Here is a 27,994-nt window from a genome sequence, read left to right as displayed (position 1 = left end):
CCCACCCCCAGCCAGGGCTTCCGCCTGAGCCTCTCCCTGCCCCCCACTGGGCAGCTCTTCGACCACCCTGCACCCTCTCCCGAGCGGTGGGCCAAATGGAAACAATGAAGCGTTTTGCAGTGGTAAAATAAAAACACACATACATAACTTCTCCCCCTCTGGGTGGAGATCCACACACTGCCACCCCCACCCACCATTAGCGGACTATTGGAGAGGGGACGTTCCTCTTAAGAAACTGCTACAAATTCAATCAAAACTTTACATTAAAAAAAAAATTAAAGAAATGACTGAAGCAAGGAGAGCAAAGAGATAGCAGAAGGCTAGAGAGCTGTTGAAAGAACTTGAGCTTTACCTAAGAGAGTGGGAAGACACTAGTTTTTAACAAGATGTGCATTTGCAGCAAATTTGAAATTCATACATCATGATGCATTGCAAAAATAAAACTTTAATTTTTGTAACACAACAAGGTTAAAAGTCCTCCCTTAGCAGAAATACAGACACATTTTTAAGGGTAACAATGGCTCGGGGGCGGGGGGGATTTAATGATTTTTCAATTAACTCTGCTTCTTGGGAATAAGTATTTAGTATTTTTTTCCCCTCTTCCTTTCCTGCCCTTATTCCTTGGTAATAGGGAACAAAGTTTCTGGGTGACTTACGTGATGGCTGGTTTTAGAAATGTGTGGTCCAAAAGCCTTCCTTTGGTACTTTGTAATTCTGTTTTCACACTGCAGGCTTCAATTTATGCTGTCATCTACTGGAGAATAATTGTTCTGGTCCGGGAGTTGGTATTAGAAAGCGGCATGTCCTGCTGCTAACCTGAGGAAATATTATATGGTGGTTAGAAGCCTGGTTGCTGGAACCAGATTGAAAGATTAAAATTCTAGTTCTGCCATTGACTAGCTTAATCTCTCTGTGCTGAAATTTCTTCTTTGATAAAATGCAGATGTGCATACATACATACAGGGTTACCATACAGGGTTGTTTCTCTGGTGAGGGAGTAAATTAATATATGTGAAGAACTTAAAATAATACCTAGCATATAGCAGTGCCATGTTAGCTACCGTTATTAATGGCCATAGTATCCAATGCTGTATTTTAATAAGTCATTTATTTTTAGATAACTTTAGATATACAAGAAAGTTTAAAAAAATAATAGAGGGACACCTGGGTGGCACAGTCAGTTAAGTGTCTGTCTTTGGATCAGGTCCTGATCCCGGGGTCCTGGGATCATCAAACCCTGCATTGGGCTCCCTGCTCAGGGGAGAATCTGCTTCTCCCTCTCCCTCTGCCCCCCACATGCTCCCTCTCTCGCTCTCCCTCTCTTTCTCTCAAATAAATAAACAAAATCATTAAAAAAAAAACAGAGAATTCGTGTGTTCCCTTCACCCAGTTCCCCCCAAATTTAATATATATATAATCACTGTACATTTACCAAAACTAAAAGATTAACATTGATGTGTTATTATTAAATTAATTCCAAACTTTATTTTGATTTTGCCAGTTTTTAAAGTAATACCTTTGTGGCACCTGGCTGACTCAGTCAGTGGAGCATGTGACTCTTGATCTCAGGGTTGTAAGTTCATGACCCATGCTGGTTGTAGAGATTACTTAAAAATAAAATCTTTGAAAAACTAAAAAATTTAAAAATTTTAAAATGAACTAATATCCTTTTTCTGTTCCAGGATCCCATCCAGGATACCACATTGTGTTTAATCTATTACATTTCTAAGATATCATACAGAAACTTCTCCTAGCCATGGCAGAGAAATTAATACCAGACTACCAAATAAAACCCAAATATGGACAAAAAACTGTGTCCAGGCATGAACAACAGTCAGTGCATGACTGAACATTGCAAAAATAGAAACATTTAAAGGAGGTCCCACAATCACCTCAGATGTTTGTCAGGAGACACTTTTGTGCAGTGGAAGAGGGAAATGGAGGCCTGGTGAACAGTAGTCTTGATCAGCTGAGGAAACAGACAAAAGTTAGAGATTTCCAAAGTGGCTAGAATTTGTACTGCAGGGTATCTGAGATGAGGGAGCCCAGATGTCTGTGTGGGACTCACTATGGATCCAGGGCCATGGCTGGGGGCTATATGAGCACAGGACAAGACTGCTCAAGGCCTAGCAGGGGTTACCTGCCACAGAGCTGAGAGCCAAATCACGATCCTACATTGAAGACCTAGCCCGGCCTCCTCAGAAGCATCCCTGGAACTTCAGAAAGTTCATATTTTAAAGTAAGAACCATGATCCAGAGTAAAGGACACATCCTAGGACTAAACTCAAAATTGAAGCCTGACAAGACCAAAAAGATCTACCAGTAGTTCGAATGATTGCAAAATAAAATTCAGTACTCCTTATAGAGGAAAGAATGATAATCCAGGCTTCCAACAGCATAGCATCCACAATCTATTGTAGTAGATGGGGGCACCTGGGTGGCTCAGAAAGTTAAGTGTCCAACTTTTTTTTTTTTATGTTTGTCATGATACAGTACATCATTAGTTTTTGATGTAGTGTTCCATGATTCATTGTTTGTGTATAACATCCAGTGTTCCATGCAATATGTGCCCTCCTTAATAAACATCACCAGGCTAACCCATCCCCCCATCCCCCTCACCTCTGAAACCCTCAGTTTGTTTCCCAGAGTCCATAGTCTCTCATGGTTTGTCTCCCCCTCTGATTCCCCCCTTCATCTTTCCCTTCCTTCTCCCAAAGTCCTCCGTGCTATTCCTTATGTTCCACATATAAATGAAACCATATGATAACTGTCTTTCTCTGCTTGACTTATTTCACTTGGCATAATCTCCTCCAGTCTCATCCATGTTGATGCAAATGTTGGGTAATCATTCTTTCTGATGGTTGAGTAACATTCCATTGTATATATAGACCACAACTTCTTTATCCAGTCATCTATTGAAGGGCATCTCAGCTCCTTCCACAGTTTGGCTATTATGGACATTGCTGCTATGAACATTGGGGTGCATGTGGCCCTTCTTTTCACTACGTCTGTATCTTTGGGGTAAATACCCAGTAGTGCAATTGCTGGATCATAGGGTAGCTCTGTTTTTAAAGTCTTGAGGAACCTCCATACTGTTTTCCAGAGTGGCTGTACCAGCTTACATTCCCACCAACAGTGTAAGAGGGTTCCCCTTTCTCCACAACCTCTCCAACATTTGAAGTTTCTTGCCTTATCAATTTTTGCCATTCTAACTGGTGTAAGGTTTTGATTTGAATTTCCCTGATGGCTAATGATGTTGAACATTTTTTCATGTGTCTGTTAGCCATTCATATGTCTTCTTTGAAAAAATGTCTGTTCATGTCTTCAGCCCATTCCTTGACTGGATTATTTGTTCTTTGGGTGTTGAGTTTGAGAAGTTCTTTATAGATCTCGGATACCAGCCCTTTATCTGTAGTGTCATTTGGAAATATTTTCTCCCATTCCATGGGTTGCCTCTTCATTTTGTTGACTGTTTCCTTTTTTGTGCAGAAGATTTTTATCTTGATGAAGTCCCAAAAGTTCATTTTTGCTTTTGTTTCCCTTGCCTTCGAAAACATGTCTTGAAAGAAGTTGCTGTGGCCAATGTTATCCTCTAGGATTTTGATGGATTCTTGTCTCACATTGACGTCTTTCATCCATTTGGAGTTTATCTTTGTGTATGGTGTAAGAGAATGGTCGAGTTTCATTATTCTGTATACAGGGGTCCAATTTTCCCAGCACCATTTACGGAAGAGACTATCTTTTTTTCCATTGGATATTTTTTTCCCTGCTTTGTCAAAGATTAGTTGACCATAGAGTTGAGGGGCCATTTCTGGGCTCTCTATTCTGTTCCATTGATCTATGTGTCTGTTTTTGTGCCAGTACTATGCTGTCTTGGTGATCACAGCTTTATAATATAGCTTGAAATCTAAGTGTCCAACTCTTGATCTCAACTCAGGTCTTGATCCCAGAGTTGTGAGTTCAAACTCCACACTGAGCTCCACCCTCGGCGTGGAGCCTACTTTTAAAATAATGTTCATATAATAGATACTTGTATGTTTATAAATATGTAAGCACAGGGGCGCCTGGGTGGCACAGCAGTTAAGCATCTGCCTTCAGCTCAGGGCGTGATCCCGGCCTTATGGGATCGAGCCCCACATCAGGCTCCTCCGCTAGGAGCCTGCTTCTTCCTCTCCCACTCCCCCTGCTTGTGTTCCCTCTCTCGCTGGCTGTCTCTATCTCTGTCGAATAAATAAATAAAATCTTTAAAAAAAAAAAGTTAAAAAAAAATAAATATGTAAGCACAAAAGACAGGAGTTAGGGGCGCCTGGGTGGCACAGCGGTTAAGCTTCTGCCTTCGGTTCAGGGCGTGATCCCGGCGTTATGGGATCGAGCCCCACATCAGGCTCCAATGCTGGGAGCCTGCTTCTTCCTCTCCCACTCCCCCTGCTTGTATTCCCTCTCTCGCTGGCTGTCTCTATCTCTGTCGAATAAATAAATAAAATCTTTAAAAAAAAAAAAAAAAAAAAGACAGGAGTTGTACCAAACAGAAACTACTTTGTTACAAGGCTCATACATTTTATATAAAGTATCACATAATATTCACTGTAAGATGACTATGATTGTCCTGCATCTTGTAATCCTGATGGCAACCCTAAAAAATAATGTAAAGAAATATAGCTGAGGGGCGCCTGGGTGGCACAGCGGTGAAGCGTCTGCCTTCGGCTTGGGGCGTGATCCTGGCATTCTGGGATCAAGCCCCACATCAGGCTCCTCCGCTATAAGCCTGCTTCTTCCTCTCCCACTCCCCCTGCTTGTGTTCCCTCTCTCGCTGGCTGTCTCTATCTCTGTCAAATAAATAAATAAAGTCTTAAAAAAAAAAAAAAGAAATATAGCTGAAAAGCCAACAGGGTGATTACACTAGAATACTAAATTAATATTCTATTAACCTGAAAGAAGTCAGGAAAGGAGAAAGAGAAAAACAAAATAATAACATTGGCAAATTGAAAGCAAGTAACAAAAAGAATAGACCTAAATCCAACCATATTCATGATTTTATTAAACGTAAAACAAAAATACAACTAGATTATAAAGAAAATGATGAAAACAAATGTATCATATAAATGATATGCAAAATAAAGCAGAAAGAGTCATGTTAATTTTGGACTTAACAGACTCAAGACAAAAAGAATTATCAGAAATAAAGGGAGACATTTATAATGATAAATGAAGAAGACATAGCAAGCCTAAAATGTAGGTGGCTAATAACTAAGCTTAAAAATAGATGAAGCAAATCTGACTGAACTAAAGAGACAAATAGACAAATCTACAATCAGAAGTAGAAACATCAATTTCCTCTTTAATAACCAGATAAAAATCTAGAAGGATGCGGGGGATCTAAAAATAATTATTGAACACTCTGACTTCACTCAACTTTAGAGAACAATTTATCCAGTAATAGCAGAATTCACATTCTTCCCACGTGCATGTAAAGCATTAACAGAGGTAGACCTTACGCTGGGACACAAAACATCTCAATATATTTTAAGTTTGCAATTTTACAGAATATGCTCTGTAAATACAACCACATTAAATCAGAAATCAATAACAATTAAGGGCGCCTGGGTGGCACAGAGGTTAAGCGTCTGCCTTCAGCTCAGGGCGTGATCCCGGCATTGTGGGATCGAGCCCCACATCAGGCTCCTCCGCTATGAGCCTGCTTCTTCCTCTCCCACTCCCCCTGCTTGTGTTCCCTCTCTCGCTGGCTGTCTCTATCTCTGTCAAATAAATAAATAAAAATCTTTAAAAAAAAAAAAAAAAGAAATCAATAACAATTAGATATTTTTAAAAGCCTCAAGTATTTACAGGTTAAACAACAAATTTCTTTTTTTTTTTAACGATTTTATTTATTTATTTGACAGAGACAGACCACAAGCAGTGGGAGTGAGCAGCAGGCAGAGGGAAAGGGTGAAGCAGACAGAGGGAGAGGGAAAAGCAGGCTCCCGGAGGGGTGGGGAGCCTGACGCAGGACTCCATTCCAGGACCCTGGGATCATGACTTGAGCCGAAGGCAGATGCTTAACCATCTGAGCCACCCAGGTGCCCCAACAAATTTCTAAATAGCCAGAAAAGAAACCATATGAAAAATTAGTAAGTACTTGAAACTAGTAGTAAAAATATATCAAATGTTTTGGATAGAGCTAAAGAGTACTCACAGATGTTTATCAATCTCTCTTTGTTGGGGAAGGTCATCAAAAAGATGTGACCACCAATTGACCCACGGGCTGGACCTGGGCACTCCGATGGAGGCTCCTCACTCCTTCCCCTATCCCTGGAAAGTGGGTTCCACTTGTGTTTCCTGCTCCCAGAGGCTGCTCCAAGGACAGAGCCTTCAGATGGTGATATGTTGAAAACACCTGCATAGCATATGTGACTGAGCCCTGTTAGGGCCTCTTTATAAACTTAAGATTTGGAGGGCAAGTAGCGAGATCCATTCATCTTGCTGCTGCCCAGTGTAAGCCTCGTAGGAAGTCCCCTATGCTTCTTAAAACTGCCAAGTACCACTCTTTCTTCCCTCTCTCCCTACCCTCCAAGCATGAGGGCCAGTTTCAGATTATACCTGGGGAGCTCCCAGCAGGGTGATGAACCAAGGATCTGTAACTTTGCTAATTCTTTATTCTGCCATTCAAGTATCTGTTGAGTCCCTGTAGTGAATTTTTGTTTGAATTATTACTTTTTCTTTTAATTATTATTCTTTCAACTTTTCAACTTCAATTTCAAACAGAGTTTGCATTTGGTTTTTCTTATCCATTCTTTTTACTGATAATCTCTATTTAATGCAACATTGTCTTGCGTCCTCCTTACATCTTTCATCATGCTTTCTTTCAGAACAGATTTACAATGCCACTGAAGTGTTTTTCTATTACATCTGAAATCTAGTAGCCCTCATAGGCAGTTTCTATTATACGCTTGCCTCACAATTTCCTGTTTCTTTGCATGCCTCAAAATTTTTGTGGGACGATGGACATTTTTTAAATTGTTTCTAATTTATTTTTTAAAGTACACTCTAACCCTAATGTGGGGATTGAACCCATGACCCCAGAATCAAGAGTCACATACTCTACCAACTGAGCTAGCCAGGTGCCCTGAAAATGGACATTTTTGATAATATATTTTAACAACTCTCATACTGGACCTCCTGTCCCCTTTTTAGGGCTGTTACTATTGTTTGTTTTTGTAAAGAAAACGCTTGTTTTCTTACTACGCACAGCATACTCCTGTACTTTCAGTACCACCTCCCTTCTAGTCATCAAATACATGGGAGTTTTCCCCACACCAAGCAATTCTGCAACAGCAGCTGGGCATCCTACAGTTCAAGTCAGCTCTGACACTATCTACCTGGTGTAGCATCAGTCCCACAGTCTCCCAAGACTGACCACCCACATGCCATTCCAGACACCAATCACCAAGTCCAGGTTATTACCTGTACTTCTGACCAACAGGCTACAAATCAGAGGTTCTTACAACTCCCACCTCAGGTTTGATTAATTTGCTAGAGCAGCCCACAGAATTCAGGAAACCAGTTTACTTACTAGGTTGCTAGTTTATTACCAAGGATATTAAAGGATATGAATGAACAGCTAGATGAAGATACACAAGGTGAGGTCTCGAAGGGTCCTGAGCTCAGGAGCTTCTGTACCCATGGAGTTTGTGGTACGCCATCTTCCTGACATAGGGATGCATTCTTTTTCACCAGCCTGCTGTCTGAACCCCGGTCTATAAAGTTTTCATGGAGACTTTCTTACAGAGGCACAGCTGATTAAATCATTGGTCGTTAAGTGATGTGACCTCCTGCTCCCCCCCTTCCTCGGAGGTTGAAGGGTAAGACTTAGAGTTTCAACCCTCTGATCACACTGCTTAATTCCCCTGGCAACAGCCCTCCCCACTTCGGTTACCTAGGGGCTTTGGGAACATCACCTCATTAACATAAACTCAGGTCTGGTTGAAAGGGTTTGTTATGAATAACACAAAACACCCATTTCATGCTACTCTAAAACTGTTTCAGGAACCAAAGACAAAAACCAAATATCATAACAAAAGATTCCCTTATTGCTATTATCTCTTGGGAAATAACAAGGGTCTTGTGAGCTATGAGCCAGGAACCACAGATGAACACAAAAATATATACTTCTTTTTATATCTCACAGTGTCACAGACCACCCCCTGGGTTCGTTCTTTCTTCCTTTCTTTCTTTCTTTCTTTCTTTCTTTCTTTCTTCAAGATTTTATTTATTTATTTGACACAGAGAGAGAGAGAGACAGCCAGTGAGAGAGGGAACACAGGCAGGGGGAGTGGGAGAGGAAGAAGCAGGCTCCCAGCGGAGGAGCCTGATGTGGGGCTTGACCCCAGGACTCTGGGATCACGCCCTGAGCCGAAGGCAGACACTTAACGACTGAAACACCCAGGCGCCCCAAACATTTTCATATTCTTGTACTAGTTGATTTCTCCCCAGACCTGTGCAGAACTATTTAGCATGGATACCCACTGATGGGTTCCTAGTCTAGTTCCTTCTCAGGCTGACCATTTTCAATAGATAGTACGTCCTGAGGAGGCTTTGACTCAATTTTCCAATACATTTGATCTTCAATCAGTATTAATATAAGATTTATTAACATGAGGTAGTTACATCTTCCCAACAATAGCAGCATTATACCATATTGCCACATGGTCACAGTGTGATTCAAGTTCATTACCAAACAAATCAGTAAGAGGTCCATGCTTTGTGTTCCCAACAGAATCTACCCTTGCCCATCTAACAGATATTATTAAGAACAGTTATCACAACAATTGGTCATGAGTTGGTTACATATAGGTGTTGACCTTAAAAGTAAAACAGTTATTTTACTAGCAAAATGGGTTTAATCTGGAATAGCAGAGAAATTGCAATTAGGAACATGCGCACTATAGCAAGCAAGGGCAAATCCGCAGGCAAATCCACAGCCCAAAGGAAAGGAATTTTACTTCATGAAGAAAAGGAGGAAGTTGGGAGGGACTTCTGTGAATGAAAGTTCATTGGAGGAAAGCAAGTGTTCAGGGTCCTGACAGTTTCTCATTGGCTGAGTTGTGGTATTTTCTTATTGACTGAGTATGTTGCAGGGCAAGGAGGCAATGTACATCTCTTCCTGTTGGGTGTGAAATTGATGAGTGGTAGGGTATGGGAGCTCCCCTTCCGGCCTCCTGAATCCATTTTACTTTATTTTTTTAAAAAAGATTTTATTTATTCATTTGACATAGAGAAAGAGAGAGAGTGAGAGAGTGTGCACAAGCAGGGGGAGCTGCAGAGGGAGAAGCACGCTCTCCAATGAGCAAGGGGCTTGGTCCCCGGACCCCGGGATCATGACCTGAGCCAAAGGCAGATGCTTAATGGACTGAGCCACCCAGGTGATGGGATTTGGGAATATAGGTGAGGTTCGGTGGGGTGAGGTCTGGAGCCGACGGCTAAGAAAGAATTCTTGAGACGTCTTTGGTGCAAAATGGTGGTTTATTAAAGCACAGGGACAGGACCCATGGACAGAAAGAGCTGCTGCACCGGGGTTCTGAGGAATCAGTAATTATACACTATGGGGTTGGAGGTTTCAAAGGGATTTTCATATGTTAAAGAAGACTCACAGGATACCGGAGCCCTTCCCATTGTCAAGTTAAGGTTGTTTTTACCTCTAGCAAAGCATTAACATGATGATAGTTGGAAGCTTCCTGGAGGAACATTGCGCTCTGCCCATTTCAAGTATCTGTCAGTGGGTTGCAGGTTACAAGGACATTTAATTGTATCTACATTCCCTTCTGGAAGCTAGGTTATTGATAGATATGCTTTGTTCTTGTAGATTGCTAAGACATTTGTAAACTGAGGGAGACTCACGTCTTGCAGGATTGTATCTCTCTATATGTTAACTATTTGCTTTTCCTTTCCTTAGCTTTAGGACAACCAGGAGTGCCTGAGGAATGTCACATATATGGGGGGGATTATGGGGTGTCAGCTTCTGCTTTGTCCTCAACTTGCCTTCTGTTCCCTCATCACAGGCACCTCCTGATTCCTTTTTAAATAAAGTTTTCTTTATTCAGTTAATTCAAGTTAATTAAGAAAAAGTCAATCACCCTCATCTCATAGGCTTATACTGAGACTGGTTTTCTTTGTGTGTAAATATAGTGGGGACCACCTCCCACCAAAGGGTAGGACACGAGTGGTATCTCGAATAGTTCCTACTGTTGTGAAACCAACCTCTATAACCCGGAGCTCAAATATGCAATGTGAAGATAGAGTTTGGCAGAGATATAAAAAAGGAAGATAGTTTGTTTCTTTGCCAGGCAAAGGAGACTGGAGCAGTCTAGTGCCTCTAGGACTGCCCAGGCTAAAAGGTTGAGGGGTTTTCTAGGAAAATACAGGATCGGGGTAGTTTCCTTTTTTTTTTTTTTTTAAGATTTTATTTATTCATTTGTCAGAGAGAGAGAGAGAGCGAGCTCACAGGCGTACGAGCTGGAGAAAGGAGCAGAGGAAGAGGGAGAAACAGGCTCCCGGCCGAGCAAGGAGTGCTGGGATCATGAACTGAGATGAAGGCAGACGCTTAACCAACGAGCCACCCAGGCGCCCCTGGGTAGTTCTGATAGGATCTGGTAACTGCTGCCAGCCAGGTTCATTATGTCTTCGAGATGGTCTCCTGACTAGTGCTGCCACCAACCATCTGAGTCTCCTTACTAAGTATCAACATCAATACCGAGTTCCTGGAACAAAGGATTCTGCAGAAAAACGAGTGAAGGCGTGGGGCTTCAAGAATGAGGAGGAGAAAAATTCATTCAGTTTAAAGTTGAGCTTTGCTGAAGCATTAGTGTGTCCCTCTTAATATCCGCCCATGTTTCCATTTTCTATAGCTGTTTCACTATCCCTAATGAAGGAGTAGAAGGCTAGCTGAAGATAAAACACACGCTGACACCCGGAACCCTCCTCCCCCATATGTGTGACATTTCTCCAGGAAACTTCCAGCTCTCTTAATGCTTTGCTAGAGGGAAAACCACCTTAGCCTGATAATAGCAAGGCCTCCAGTACCCTGAGGATGTTCTTTAGCATGTCAAAGTCCTTTTGAAAAACCTCCTTTTTCCTTACCTCCCCCAACCCCATAGTATAATCAGCCGTTCCTCACACTCCCCAGTGCAGCAGCTTTCTGCCCACGGGTCCTATCCCTGTGGTTTAATAAAATCACCTCATTGTACCAAAGATGGCTTAAGAATTCTTTCTCGGCCATCGGCTCTTGACCTCACCAACATTCCAAAACTACATCATCCCTACTATTTATACTGCAGGATACGTTTTATTTCAACCTGTTTGGGGGCATAAGCAGTCATGACACATCATTGTAAATTACAGGTGCCCCTAGAGAACTTCCGTAAGCTTGGAGGCCATAAGATTTGCACAGGTGTGCCCATTAAACCCCAGGCTAGCATCCCTTGCCCCATGGCCACTTCAGTTTCTATCTGTATTAAATGAATCAAGAGGGCCTTTTGGGTCAGAATACAGGCCCTTTCCCAAAACTGTTCTAGCGTTATGGCATTATTTGTTGAGTCTGCCTGACCCGCTTTGCTAATGCTTCGTTATATCTCCAGGCTGATTTCTGTTCTTTCCTTTCCTCTGGGAAGAGAACTCCCTCTAGTCTGCCTATTCTAGTTAATCTTTTTCCTCTGACTGCTGCTTTTCATTAAACGCAAATTCTGCTTGTCCCAGGATACCTAGACTAGCACCTATCTCCCCTAAGGCTCTTTTCTAACTTGCGGGCCACTGTTGAATACACCATGTGTGTTGTTGCTATTGTGTGACTAATGGCTCGGGTATGGTTAGCATACACATTTTCTACCTCAAAATGTTGGGCACCCGATATTAGGGTTAAATGAGCGGTCGTCAAAACCGTATGTAATTTAGTTTGAGTATGCCCTAAGGCCTCCCATAGCCTCCCTCCTGTCAGTGTGGGGCCATTCCTTAGGGGATCTCAGATCCACCACTTGATGCCCACTGCTTTCCTCTCCTCAGGAGCCCATTGTTTCCCTCCGTTCTAATTAATAGCTCTCCATCCCCCAAGACAAGGGTGATTGTGTGTGTGCATAACACATTGTAGCATGTTGGGCACACTGCCATTACATTGCTTCCTTTATAACCGGAGACCCTTGCAAGCATTTGATCATGGAGGTTTATGGTTACAGGGCATATTTACACAGCAATCAGTGTGCTGGGAGCAATAGACCACATGGCTTAAAATCTCTGTAGGAAGCAGTTTTTTGAAATTCTCTCCCAAAGATGTCCTTTGTAGTAGATGTAGCCTGAAAATACTAGTCAAAAGATGCTAACACATTATTAGAGTTCCATTTAGTCATTAACAATTGATCCAGTTCATCAACAGATTGTATGACCAGAATGTCTCCCAGACTCAGGTTTGTAGACTTCCATCCAATCTGGTCAGGTTTCAGAAGCAGGGGTAGCCTCAAACACAGCTTCAACTTTCTGGACATTTGGTATAATTGTCCTAAGAGGTGATATTCTTTTGCCCTGAGCCTTCTTTCAAGGTGTTGATACAATGTTGGATTTCTCTCATTTCAAACCCACTTATACATTCTTCTACACTCAGCTGTTATTTCTCCTTTCTGTCCACTTGTCATTTATTTGTATCTAAATTTTTCTACCTTTAAAAGGGGCATTAAGTTCAGCCACAGTGCTGGTCCTGGTTGCTAGCAGCAACCCTAGTCTAGCAAGCACCTCTCCCTCAATTTGTTCAATGATTAGCCATTTTATTTTAGGGAAGTCTAGTCCCCACTCCACCCCTCAATGCACACACACACAATGTTGAACCTTTCATATTGCTCCTGAAGGAGGTATACCCATGATCACCCTACACTCTTCCTTTCTTTCCCCGCCCACATTCAGCTGTTAAGCACTAATTGCTGGCCAATTGCTCTATTTTTTTTTTTTTTTTGGCCTGTCCATGAGCTTAAACTATTCTGTAAACTAATCCAATAAAATTGTGTCTCCTTTATTTATTTGTTGTTTTAAGAGAGAGAGAGAGTGCACGCACACATGCATGAGTGTGGAGGGACAGGGTAGCGAGAAAGGGAGAGAGAGAATCCCAAGCAGTTTCCACACTCAGTGCAGAGCCTGATGCAGGGATTGATCTCACAACCCTGAGTCAAAATGAAGAGTCCAATGTTTAACCAACTGAGCCATCCGGGTGCCCCAAATTGTGCCTCCTTTAAAGGCATGGTTTCTGAAGTTAGAGTTCGATATCTTTTCCTGACTGCAAGAGAATTCCTCCCAGCTGTCCTATTGCTCTGTTCTCTCTCACAAACTAGCCAGCCTACAGTCTAGTCTGTATCTTCATTAAATGCATGAATCTCTTTCCAATTGCTTTTCACCACAACCTCCACCGTTCAAACCCTTAGGCTTGAACTTCTGCAAGTTCTGTTAAGAATGCAGTCAGTTCCTTTGGAAATGGATTGGGAGCTCCCAGCTCCTCCCGAGAAAGAGATGAGGAACAAGTTTCTCTTCCTAGGCAACATTTCTGAGCTGGGGTTAGGAACAGTGCATGTTTCTCTCAAAGTGCCACCTTTGGTGTAGGTGCTGAGTGCTCAGTGAAGTGGGGGGAGCAGCAGCCCCTCTCTGGGCATGGAATCATTGCTCCCCAGATGTGACAAGTGTATTGGACCCCAGTTCTTTCAGCATGCTGTGACCAAGGCCCTGACTGCATCTGACTCACCAATATCCCCTACTCCCCAAGCTAGCAGTCATTTAACTCACAGCAGCACCATAGACACCCACACACGTTCCCTTGATATTAACAGAACAGCTCAGTTCATTCTCTTTCTGCCTACTGCCATCAGGATGTCCACATTTAAAAATTATTCCCTTCTAACAACCAAAAATGCTTCAGTTAACTTAATGTAAGTTGGAAGAAGTTGGCCTTCCTGCCTTTTTCCTCTGGAAAATATGAAATAAACATATCTTCCCTGACACTCAAGGCTTTTACTTATTGGAATGAGGGATCACTTTTCTTCCAGGCTTTATTATATTTATCCATTTCTAAAAGATAGGACTTTCTGAGATTTATCATAATAAAAACAATTCAACAATTAGAAGGAAAGAATATGCCACCCCAAAATGTGCCATTTTGGCAGAAGGATTATTTTGAACTGAATATTTTTAAGAAACTGTAGGCCCAGGAGAGCTCTGAAAATGGAAATTGCCCTTTTGTAAGAGAAATCTACATTTATAAAGGGAATTTACATTAGAAAGGGGGCTTGTACCAGGAAGAGAGCTATTACTAGAGAGCTATTACCTGCCTGGCAGAGCAACCTTTGTTTACCAAACATTTTTTCTCAGCTTCCTGGGACACCTTCATGTCTTGGAAGCCCCAAACTCCTAAACCTTTCCTTAGCTCATTATGGTGTGTAAACCTCAATTCTTTAGTCCCCTTTTGAGTCTCATATCTTTGAGGGGCTTCCATTAAGTAATTCAAACATAACTTAAAAAAATTTTTCCTTCCTGTTAATCTGTCTTCTTACCCCAAACTCCTAAACTTTGGCCCATCCTCAGCCTGACCAGCATACATTCCCCTGAGAATAAAATAACTTATTCTCTGATCTACTACTTATACATACCACTGTCAACTTTGAAATTCAGTTACTTTACCACCCAAAGATGGGTTTATTTAAGAATAAAAGAGAATGCAATCTGGAATAAACAAGTTGCGTGAAACCTTACCCAAGGTTTATTCCAGGGAATAGACGAGAGGCAACTGTTTTTCCAGGTGAGAAGGATAAGTTGGGAAGGCTGTTATAAATGGAAAGTCCACTGGAATAAACTGGGAGCTCAAAGTGTGGCAGCTTCTCACTGGCCAAGCCGTTGCAGGGGAAGGGGAGTTGGGGAGGAGAAAGCCCCTCTTCTGGCTAGAATAGTAGGGTGGTATCCACCTGCAAGTCTAGGAATGGTCAAGTCCTAAAGTCAAGTCCTCTCCTCCTGTTGGGTCTGCAGTTGACTATGAGTGGTGAAGCCTTAACCGCCTAATGCCATTTTAGTGAGATTTTCCATGAGTGTTTCACATCACCCATTCACCCCACTTCCCCACACCTAGTTGTTTCTAGCCTTGCTTGCTCTTCTCTTTTGCCTAACTCTGGAGTGTCGCTTGCACACCTTGTGGTCAAAACATTCTCCCTGTTGCAATAATCACCCTCCCCCACTTGGCAATAATCATTTTCTCTCTCTTGCAATAACACATTTTTTTTAAGTAGGGTAGGGATGCCTCGGTGGCTCAGTTGGTTGAGCATCTGACTCTTATTTTTATTTTTTTAAAGATTTTATTTATTTATTTCACAGAGAGAGACAGCGAGAGAGGGAACACAAGCAAGGGGAATGTGAGAGGGAGAAGCAGGCTTCCTGCCGAGCAGGAAGCCCGATGTGGGGCTTGATCCCAGGACCCTGGGATCATGACCTGAGCTGAAGGCAGATGCTTAACAGCTGACCCACCCCGGCGCCCCTAGCATCTGACTCTTGATTTCAGTTCAGGTCATGATCTTAGGGTTGTGAGATCAAGCCCCACATAGGGCTCCATGATCAGCACTGAGTCTACTTGTCCCTCTCCCTTCCCCTTTGTTCCTCCCCCCTCCACTCCTCCTACACACTCTATCTCTTTCTCTAAAATAAATAAAATAAATAAGTAAAATCTTCTTGTTTCTTTTTTTTTAAGTAAAATCTTTAAAAATAAATAAATAAATAAATAAAGTAGGCCAGATGCGCAATGTTGGGCTTGAACTCAAGACCCTGAGATCAAGAGTCATGTGCTCTACCAACTGAGTTGGCCAGGCACCCCACAATAATACTTTTGAATAGTCTCTCCTTCTTTAAATCCAGATTTGATTTTTATTCCAGGCTTATTACTAAGTTCTCTTGGTATTGCCTACCCTACCTCTATGACATCCTGAACATAAGGGTTTTATAGTTTATGGTTAACTTTGAGTTAATACTCAAGATAGAATAATGGAAGTGGGTTGTTACTGTCCCAGCTAGAGTCATTATAATGCAGCTAGCTTCCCACCAATCCAGCAGATGCACAAGAGGGTCCAAGTGAGACCTGAAGAACATCCCAGTAGAGCTCAGAGGAAACTGCCAACCTGCAGAATGAACAGTCAGTAAGTGGTGCTTTGTTTTTTTTTGTTTGTTTGTTTTTTTAAGATTTATTTATTTATTTAGTTGACAGAGAGAGACAGCCAGCGAGAGAGGGAACACAAGCAGGGGGAGTGGGAGAGGAAGAAGCAGGCTCCCAGCCGAGGAGCCCGATATGGGACTCGATCCCGGAATGCCGGGATCATGCCCTGAGCCGAAGGCAGATGCCTAACGACTGCGCTACCCAGGCGCCCCTGTTTTGTTTTGTTTTACAGATTTATTCATTTATTTTTTTGAGAGAGAGAGAGCATGAACAGTAGGGGCAAAGGGAGAGGGAGAGAGAATCTGAAGCAGACTCCATGCTGAGTGTGGAGCCTGGTGTGGGGTTCGATCCCAGGACCCTGAAATCATGACCTGAGCTGAAACCAAGAGTGGAATACTTAACTCACTGTGCCATCCAGGTGCCCCAAGTGGTCTTGTTTTAAGCCTTTAAGTTTATGGGTATTTGTTATGCAGCAATTGATTAATGATGCAGTGAACACATGAAGGAAAGAATGAACAAATGAATAAATAAACAAATGAATAATGTTCATTTAATAATGAAACTCTGGAGATTGTGTTCCTTCCTAAGTAGGAGGAAGGCAAACCAGGACTTCCGAAGTAGATTGCTACTGGGGCTTCCGATCTGAGATGATATTTAGTATATGAGCTGACAAGGATAAAAATATGACTTTTGAGTGTATTTTTGAAACTTTAGTTGCTATGGGGGTGTTTGGAAGTGTATCAAATGTATCGCCCACCAAAAATATGGAGTCGTGATACTAAGAGGATATTAGTGAGTTCTCTGTGAGTCATGCATTCACCTTAGACTAGAAAATATCTTCACGATGTTGTGAAAAGTCAAAATCACGCAGGAAGTTGCATTAGTCTTTAAGGCAACTTTAAAATATGACAGCATCTTTTTTTTTTTTAATGACAGTATCTTAATTTAATATCCACTTAGTAAAAATATATGTACCTTGCCCTCAATATACCAGGCACTTTGCCAGATGCTGGGAATAGATCAGAAATAACAGTCATTGCAATCGAGAACCTGACAATCTAGTTGAAAGATAGACAATTACAACACTAAGTGCAATGACCAGTAAGGGATTTACTGCCTGTGTAAATAAATACTTGGGGTTTGTGCTGATATCAGGTATGGCTGGATTCAGGACTAAAATGCTGTGGTCAGAATTTCATTTCTCTCCATGTATTAATACTGTGTTCCTCTATACTGGTCTCATTCTTGGATTCCAAAGGTAGCAAGGTGATACTAACATGGCGGCAACAGTTTCCATCTCTATGACCTCTTTGGCTTCAGAGTCATCAAGAAAACAACAACAACAAAAAAACCCCACAAAAAAACAAGCCCTCCTTCCCAGATGTCCCAGCAAAAGTTCCTCTTTCTTCAGTAATTCATCCATTCCTGAACCAATCATTCTGGTTGGAGGGGTGGAACAGGCACTAAGAATGTGACTCACTGTCGTAAGTCCGGATTATATGTTAAACTTGGAGTTTGGGGGTTTGGGTTCTCTCCAGAATCACACAGACTGAAAATGAGAACAGACACAGATCTCCATGTGTCACCAGAGGTAAGGTAAGTGGATGGTGGTATTCAAAACACAATCGCTTTAGATTATAGAGGACCTAGCTTTGTCATTCTTAGTTACTGCAAAAATTTACCCGCAGTTTATGGTTTGTCTTTTTATGTTGTCCTTTTTAAATGTTTATTGTTCTTGTTATTAAATATGTCCATCTTTTTCTCAGTGATTATTTCAGGACCTTTAGCCAAATTCCCAATAATTCTCACACTCCTGATTATGTTTTCTTTTCTCAAGGGGAAAAAAAATGGAAACAAATGGTGAGTTGAAGGGAAGGAAAAATACTTCGCTACCCTCAAGGTCTTCCAGCTGGACTAAAAATTATTAAATTTACATGAGACAGGTTAGCAGGAGAAAAAAACCCAGTTTTTAATATGTGCACACAGAGGCCCAGTAATGAAATTGAGCCCTAAAGAAATGACCAAGGCAGGCAGTTTTTATACTTTTTAGCGAAAGAAACAATCTATGAGGAATTGACAGGATAAAAAAACCAAAACAAAACACCCTTAACTTTGGGAGTTTTGATTAGTAAGGAATTCTAAACAGAATTTGGGCTGGGTAGTAAATTAGTAAAAAGTGACAAGAGTTGGGTCACCTGGCTGGCTCAGTTGGTAGAGCATGCCACTCTTGATCTTGAGGTTATAAATTCGAGCCCCACATTAGGTGTAGAGATAACTTAAAACCTTAAAAAAAAGAAACCTAAAAAACATAGTAACAGGAGTTATTTATATAACCTTCTGAGCTCTACATTTCCCATCTCTGCTACAAAGAATGTTTCTTTACTTAGTGGTACAGGGACGGTACCTTTCACATTGGAAATTTATTTCCTGCTTTCAAAGGGATGGAGAAGGGTCTGAATATCTTTTTGGTATAAGTTATCCCTTAAGGACTTTTTACTTAAAATAATCAATATGCCAAAGTGACATATTTTGGGGCAGCCTGCCCTCAGCCCCTACAGAGTCTTAGTATTATTCTCAAGAAAGTCTTACCCGGTGTACCATTAAAACAAGAACATATAATTTTGTATAGTTTCTATGAATAAAATCTCATTTCATTTTTTTTAAAGACTTTCTTTATGAGAGAAAGAGAGAGCACAAGTAGGCAGAGTGGCAGGCAGAGGCAGAGGGAGATGGAGAGGGAGGCTACCCGCTGAGCAAGGAGCCCAGGGCAGGCTCGATCCCAGAACCCTGGGATCATGACCTGAGCGGAAGGCAGCCAACTGGCTTCCTGTATTAGTTTGCTAGTGCTGCTACAGCAAAATACTACGGACTGGGTGGCTTAAAGAACAGATATTTATTTTCTCATGGTTATGGGAGCTGGAAGTCTGGGATCAAGATGTTGACTGGGTTGGTTTCGCCTCAGGCCTATCTCCTTGGCCGGCAGATGGCCCCCTTCTTGCTGTGTCCTCACGTAGTCTTTCCTCTGTGCATGCCCCTGGTATCTCTTTGTTGTCCAAATTTCCTCTACTTGTAAGAACACTGGTCAGATAGAATTACAGCCTACCCTAAAGATCTAAATTTTAACTTAATCACCTCTCAAAGACCCTATCTCCAAAGGTAGTCACATTCCGAGGGACTAGGGGTTAAGGCTTCAGCATATGAATGGTGGGGGGTTTACAATTTAGCCCATAACACCATCTTTTTTTTTCTCTCTCTCTCTTTCCTTCTTTCTTTCTTTCTTTCTTTCTTTCTTTCTTTCTTTCTTTTCTTCTTCTTTTTTTTTTTTTTGATTTTACCTATTCATTTGAGAGGGAGAGAGAGAGCATGAGCGGGGGTGAGGGGCAGAGAGAGAAGGAGAAGCAGGCTCCCTGCTGAACAGAAAGCCCAATGTAGGGCTCAATCCCAGGACCCCAAGGTCATGACCCAAGCCAGAGGCACACACTTAACCCACTGAGCCACCCAGGAGCCCCAACACGGCTTTTCTGACTCTATATTCTCTCTCTCTCCCTCTTTTTTTTTTTTAATTTTTTTTTTAGATTTTATTTATTTATTTGACAGAGAGAGAGACAGCCAGCGAGAAAGGGAACACAAGCAGGGGGAGTGGGAGAGGAAGAAGCAGGCTCATAGCGGAGGAGCCTGATGTGGGGCTTGATCCCATAACGCCGGGATCACGCCCTGAGCCAAAGGCAGACGCTTAACCGCTGTGCCACCCAGGCGCCCCTCTCCCTCTTTTCCACCTCTCCCACATACTGCTCTAAGACACTGGCTTTTGAGCTTCAACTACTGAGCATTCCCCCTACAAAGGGCATTTGCAAATGCTGTGTTAATCTCTGCCTAGAATGATCCTCCCCTACTGTTCCCTCGGCCCACTTCCTTTTTTCATTCAGGTCTCTGGTCAAACATTAGTCTCAGAGATGGTTTTGACCAATTTAATCAAAATATCATTTCCAACAGTCAACTTTGTTTAACAGAGTCTATCTACTGACTTAATATATTTATTAGCACATAAAGATTATGAGGAAGAAAATTTGTGTAACTACCGTATGTCCAGAACTTGATATAGTGGTTGATACATGGCAAGTATCCAATAAATGTTTGTTGAATGAATAAATGTTATTCCTGAAGAATAGAGAAAGACTGACCCACTGAATCTTCTACAAATGAGTAATTAATTTGTGTTTGGATATTATCTGCTAATCACATGTCTCTCAGAAACCAGAAATTATTATTATTTTACTTTTATTTATTAAGTAATCTTTATCCCCAACATGGGGCTCAAACTCACAACCCTGAGATCAAGAGATCAAAAGTCGGGGCATCTGGGTGGCTCAGTAGGTTAAACATCTGCCTTTGGCTCAGGTCACGGTCCCAGAGTCCTGGGATCAAGACCAGAGTCTGGCTCCCTGCTCAGTGGTGAGTCTGCTTCTCCCCCTCTTTCTCTCTCTCTGTGTACTCTCTCTCAAATAAATAAAATCTTTAGGGGCGCCTGGGTGGCACAGTGGTTAAGCGTCTGCCTTCGGCTCAGGGCGTGATCCCGGCGTTATGGGATCGAGCCCCACATCAGGCTCCTCCGCTGTGAGCCTGCTTCTTCCTCTCCCACTCCCCCTGCTTGTGTTCCCTCTCTCGCTGGCTGTCTCTATCTCTGTCAAATAAATAAATAAAATCTTTAAAAATAAATGAATAAATAAATAAATAAAATCTTTAAAAAAAAGAGAGAGATTAAAAGTAACATGCTCTTCTGACTGAGCCAGCCAGTTGCCCATGAAACAAAAAATAATTAAAAAAAAAAAAAACATGTGGAGAGGCACCTGGATGGCACAGCTGGTTAAGTGTCCAACTCTTGACTTCGGTCATGAGATTCTCATGCTTTGGATTCTCTCTCCCTCTCCTTTTGTCCCTCCCAGTCATGTGCGCTCTTTCTCTCTCTCTCTCTCTCAAATAAATAAATAAATCTTTAAAAAACTAAAACCAAAACAAGGGCACCTGGGTGGCTCAGGTCATGATCCCAGGGTCCTGGGATCAAGTCCCGCATTGGACTCCTTGCTCAATGAAGAGCCTGCTTCTCCCTCTGTTGCTCCCCTTGCTTGTGCTCTCTCTCTCTGTGTCAAATAAATAAATAAATAAAACTTAAACGAAACAAGTGGAACTATTTGGTAAGAAGCACAATAATTGGTAGAATAATAGCACATGAATGCAAATTAGTGAAATAAGATCGAGAAACTCTACTAGAAAATAAAAAAGGAAGAATATAAATGTATAAATTATAGATATATACAAAAACATACGAACTTCATATATATATATATACATATATATACACACACACACACACACATTTTAGCTGTGTGTGTGTGTGTATTGCTAAAGGGTAGAGTGAAGAGAAATAAAAGTGCCAAATCCAATTAATTGGAATCTCAGAAGGAAAGAAAAAGGAGGAACTATATGATGAAATAGTATGGTGTGATGATTCATTTCCCAGAATTAAAGCAAGAAAAAACAACTCTGATTGAAAAGGCCCTTACAGGGGCAAACAAGAGATATGCATAAAGGACATGATCTCAGGTTTCAGTACAAAGAGAGAGTGAGGGCGGGAGGTGGGGAACGACACAGACATAAGCAGTCTTACTCCAAAGCCTGCAACCCACTCCACTATGACCTACATGTTATAGCATACCAAGTTCGTAAAGATGTGGAAGATTATATTAGGCTCAATACGAAAACTCGGAAATATTACTTGGTTATTACTATTTTGTATTTAAAACTTTATTTGGAATATATGTTTTTGCATGGCACAAACTGGAGGTTTAATTTACAATTTTTCCAAATGGACAATGTTTTAGCACTGTTTATTGATTAATGATGGCACTGCCTCTTTGTCTAATGTGTATGTGTCTTGTTTTTTAATTTTTTCAGTGCTTGCTAGGAATTGAGGACCATGATGAAATGCCTGTGAATTATCTAGAGGAATTTGTACTGGTTGCTGCCGCAAAAGAACCCTCACATTTCAGTGACTCTTCCTATCTCAGGGCGAACGTTGGGAGTGGTTCCTTCTGCTTCTTCGGGTGGTTCTTTCCTCAACTTCAGGCTTTTTCCTCACATGTAGGCAGGGATCAGTATCCAGCTGAAGACTTAAAGATGCTCTTTAGATCTCTGGAACTCTGTACAGCTCTTTCCTTTCTGCAGCTCTGCCCTGAAAACTCTGGCCACTGGATTCTTAGCCACTTCTCAGACTGCCAGTTACATTTCCTCAACTGAGAGACCATCTGGAATTGCCTGGGTCCCCTCTCCTTGTGGCGTGGCCTGGAGATGTTCTTGAGGCAGTCAGCTGGGGGGATTCTAGGGCTCACCTCATTTCTTTCCCCCTTTCTCGGGGTTCACAGTGCTGTGCTACCCACTCTCCAATGTCTGAAAGCATTGCCTCACACAGTGAGCCTGTTTTTTCAGTGGTTTCATGTGGGAGGGTCAACTCGGTCCATGTTACTCCATATTGGTCAAAAACGGAGGTCCCTTGGATTCTTTTTGTTATTTTGTAAGTTGGAGTTCATTCTTATGCAGTCTTTTCCGAGGAATGTGTAGGGGATTAGATTGTGTTCCCTAGAAGCCAGGCCTGAGATGGGAATTCTTAAGAGAGTGACTTAATGAGGGTTTTCTCTTGGGAGGAGGGCAGAGAGGGAAGCAGGATAGGGCTGGAGAAGGAAAGGGCCACAATGAGGTTTCATGTGGCAACTAATTTCAGTCTAGCTCTCTGGGGATCCAAGGTGCACTAACCACACTGCAAGGCTGGTCCCAAAGAGGCCAGAATTTTGTTTAGAATGGTGTCTGATACTCAATTTTTACTTGTGATTTTGGTTTAACCGCTCAAAACTAACATATGCTCTTGGATGAGTTGAACTACTATTGGACAAAGATTACCTAGATTTGGCAACCTTCAGTCATTGAACAGGGGGTGGAGTGCCAGGATTTTGGCCAGCGGCTTTACTGCTTTAACCAAATTTTTCCCAAGTGGAAATGAGATAATACTAGTTTCTACTATCTCACAATAAACTGATAAGTGCAAAGGCAGTTTATGAACTGGTTTAATGGTAGATGCCTGAGGCTCTGGGTGGGAGGACTCAATAGGCTGAGAAAAAAATACCTGTTGTTATCTGAATAAATATAAGAATTACCATGTGGACTCATGAAATAAGAGGAAACAGGTCAGAAAGAATCCTTGTTTTATTTGACACCACCTTTAGGTTAACAATAGGCTCCCGCAGTAACTTCTCTTGCGACCTGATATAAATCTAATTACGTTTATTATAACCAAATACTATGCATCCTTTATTCTAGGTTGTTTGCACAAGTTCACAAACCAGTGCTACTTTAGCATTCCCAGTTTCTTACAGAATTTAGTTGATGATAGGAACATGTATTACAGTAGATATCACAGTATGACTGGCCTGCAATTACATCTGAATGCCCAGGGTACTAGGCAGAAAGAAATGTCACAATCTAGGAAGGAGTCTTGATGCAAATTACAGTGAACAATTTGCTGTTTTTTAATTTTTTAATTTTTTTATTTTTTTTTAAGATTTATTTATTTATTTATTTGACAGGATAGAGACAGCCAGCGAGAGAGGGAACACAAGCAGGGGGAGTGGGAGAAGAAGAAGCAGGCTCATAGCAGAGGAGCCTGATGTGGGGCTCGATCCCATAACGCCGGGATCACGCCCTGAGCCGAAGGCAGACGCTTAACCGCTGTGCCACCCAGGCGCCCCCAATTTGCTGTTTTAAACACAGCTTGATTCTAGCTATATACACTTTCCCAGACTGTTTAGTTATGCCACATTGCATGCATGGGTCGTTAAATCCATGGAGCAAAAGATTTACTATGTAACATGCTTCTATTTCAACATGAAGTGGGTTTTTTTTTTCTCCTTTTGTCCTTTATTACCTGGTCTCCACCTCATGATGACAGCAATTGTTCTCTTTTGAATTCATTAGAATTCATTAGATCTCCTTTTGTTCTGGTTTATTAAATTCAAGTGGATCTAAACTTACCCATATATTCATATATTCATAAATATTGCCATAGAAAAGATGAGCAAATTTTTTTAAAGATTTTATTTATTTATTTGAGAGAGAGAGAGACAAAGCGATAAGCTGGAGTGGGGAGGAGAGGGAGAAGCAGACTCCCCACCGAGCAGGGAGCCTCCTGAAGGGCTTGACCCCAAGATGCTTAAGTGAGTCACCCAGGAGCCCCGAGCAAATGTTTTTCTAGACCATGTTTTTCCCCAGTCTTGGGCAGTTTTTTTTTCTTTGAAACTTTTTTTTTGCATCCACATTCGCACAGCTCCTAATATAATATTTCATTGTTAAAATACTTCTGATTGGCCTAGGACATATTTTTACAACTGCCTTGACTTCAATTGCTAGCAGTAGCTTGCCAAAGACGTGCTTTAATAAAGGAAATTAACTTCTTTTAATATGTTGACTGATATACCAAGGTTTTAGTGCTATTAGTTTACCTTCCCCAAAAGTGCTTATAATTTTACATAGGAAGACTGGAGGAACAGAATAAAAGCTAACAATGCCATTCTAGCAATGAAAACAGTGTGATAGACATTTTCAGAAAAAAAAAGTTGTCTGCAAACAGTAACTCTTGAGAAATTATAGTTCTCCGTAGGTAACTGCCTACCTCTGGTTTTAATTCATAAGTTGGAGCTTTTCATTTTACCAGTAGATGATGGATTATTTTCTTCTAGATGTATTATTATGCTATCGCATTATAGAAACCTTTCTATTTCTTTCCTGTCCATTCACACTGACAAAAAAAATATATTTTCTTCTTTCCCCCTTCAGTTTAGCTTTTTAATACCATGTTTATTTGACATCTCTCTCTCTCTCTCTCTTAAAACAAGCAACCCTATTAAATTAAAAAAAAAGAACTTAAGAGGAAGCTATTATTCACTAAGAGATTTGGTTGGACAGCAAACAGGGAGAACAGGCAGCAAACTCTTCAGGGGAATCAGGCAGATAAGGTTTTTAGAAAGGATCTTTTTGAGAGATTGGTTACCAAAGGGCAGGACTAGCTGGAGGTAGAAACCAGCAGCCTTATTTCCCAAATATATTACACTTGGATAAGTCACTTTGTTATTCATTGATTGATTGATTTTATTTTTAAGCTCTACACCCAAGGTCGAGCTTGAACTCAGGACCCCAAGATCAAGAGTCACATGTTCTTCTGAGTCAGCCAGCCAGGCGCCCCTGGATTAGCCCCTTTGGAAATTTGTCTGGGAAGTTCAATCTTCGTGGTAATTCCATTCCATCTTAACTCCTTTGGATTTTACTTCAGTAATAGTATTTTCGTAAAAGACTTCGGATTTTGTCTTGACATTTTTGTCATTTACGTGATTAATATATTTAACAACATGATGGAATTCTTTCATTTATTAAGGCGTAGCTTTTATTTTACATGTACTTTCATTTTTCATAATGTTTTCTTGTCTTCTGTTTGCTTCTTTTCCTGAGTTGTCAGACTTCCTTGTGTGTGTGTGTGTGTGTGTGTGTGTGTGTGTGTGTGTTTTGCCATACTTCCTCTTTTCTCTTCTGCTTTTCCAGAACATCTTGCCTGTAAAAAACAATAAGGACTGTGTACTTTGAGAGCAGTCTTTATAGATTTAACTGATATAAAAGGGAAATTCCATTGCATCACATCTATCCCCTCCGCTTCCTTTTTTTTTTTTTTTTAAGATTTTATTTATTTATTTGACAGAGATAGAGACAGCCAGCGAGAGAGGGAACAGAAGCAGGGGGAGTGGAGAGGAAGAAGCAGGCTCCCAGCAGAGGAGCCTGACGTGGGGCTCGATCCCAGGACTCCGGGATCATGCCCCGAGCTGAAGGCAGATGCTTAACGACCGCGCCACCCAGGCGCCCCTCCACTTCCTTTTTTAAATTTAGATTTTACTGAAGCCCAGGTTCCAAAGAGGTAATACTAAGCACCGATGATTTTTTCCTAGGAGACTCCTCAGCTAAGGTCATACCACTTTTGTCCCTTTAATAAGCTACCTGGAAGGAAGAGATCATTTTACATATTTCTCAGACATTCTCTACATAACAATCACAGTGTTTCTCAAAGGGTTAGGTTCACTTGGGTGCTGGTAAGAATGCATATTCATAGGCCCTACCACAGACCTAAAGTCAAAATCTCAGGAACCTCCAGTTTTATTTTTTATGTGCTGAACTTCCTCCTGTGTCTTAACCTGAGTTTTTGATCACTGCCTGGATTTGCTTACTTGAACACACACACACACACACACACACACACACACACACACATATATTTAGAGATTTTATTTATTTATTTATTTAAGGGGGGGTAGAGAGAGCACTAGTGGGAGGGGCGTGGGAAGACGGAAAAGCAGGTTCCCCACTGAGCAGGGAGCCCAATGCAGGGCTCCATCCCTGGGACCTTGGGATCATGACTTGAGCCTAGGCAGATGCTTCACCAATTGAGTCAACCAGGTGCTCCCCCCCTTGAATATATTTTCATCCACTGACTCAATACATCCAAAATTAAAGTATCCACTGGCCATCTCCAATTATGTCATCATGCTATCATCCCTGGACTCATCTTTGGAGTCATTCTTCTTTGTATTCCATCATTTTAAAAATAGTTTTATTTAAGTAATCTCTATCCCCAGCATGGGGCTCGAACCCGTGACCCCGAAATCAGGAGTCACACCGTCTTCCGACTAAGCCAGCCAGGCACCCCTGTATTCCATCATTTTATACTTAATCGACTTATTGGCCTTTGTGCCAAGTACTGGGAAAGACAGTAATGAACAAGAGAGATCATAGGTCATGCCCTCAGGGGTGGTAAAGATTCTCTTACAGAGAGTAATTTAATCCTAGAGATTCTTTTGTGTTTTTCTCAGAATACTCCCTTACTTTCTTTGTCAGCACCCTAATCTAGAATCTCATCACGTTTGGACTGCCATCAGTTTTTCCTAATTAGTTTCTTTGCTCCTAATCTCCCACCTCTTCTTAAAGACTCATCTGCTGAAAACTTAATCTTCAAAACAACGCTTCGAATATATTTTACCCCCTCGCAATGCATTCATTGTTCCGGTTGCCTATAGGTCACTTTCCAAAGTGGATTCAAGGCTTTTACAATCTGGTCCCCAGATGAGTTTTTGCTGAATCAACTTTTCCCCCTATGAAATAGATATCTGAATTTGATGTAAGCATTTTTACTTATTTATTTTCTGGGCTCATGACTTTAATTACACGTTCTGCTTGACCAAGCTATGCTTTTCTCTTAAAGCCCATCCCCAACCCAGACATGGTTGGCCCTTAGCCCTTGCTCTTGTTTCTGCTCCTATGGTGTTTCTCTGCTTACTCATTAAGCATTTAGCATGTGCTCTTTGGTAACATTATTTATCTTTGTATGTATTTTTCTAGTTCTTCAATTATTCCTTAGGCTTCTTGAATGCAGGAACAATGTTTTATACACTTCTTTATCTCTTCCTTGCCCAGTCCAGGCCTATGTGTACTATTTGATAAATATTCATCAGGTTCTTTACACTTACTTTTTAATGCATTCCTTCGATCAAGAAATTATTGAATGCCCAGTAAGAACCAATATGGTCCCATCTTTGATAGAACTTACAATTTAGTTGGAAAAACGGACTTTAAGCAAATAAAGATGAGACCGATTGCTTTATTCATTTGTAAGTCAAGAAATATTTAATAAGCACCTATCAT

This window comes from Ursus arctos, unplaced genomic scaffold (assembly GCF_023065955.2).
Source record: "Ursus arctos isolate Adak ecotype North America unplaced genomic scaffold, UrsArc2.0 scaffold_2, whole genome shotgun sequence".
NCBI lineage: Eukaryota > Metazoa > Chordata > Mammalia > Carnivora > Ursidae > Ursus > Ursus arctos.
This window is presented reverse-complemented; position numbering follows the sequence as displayed.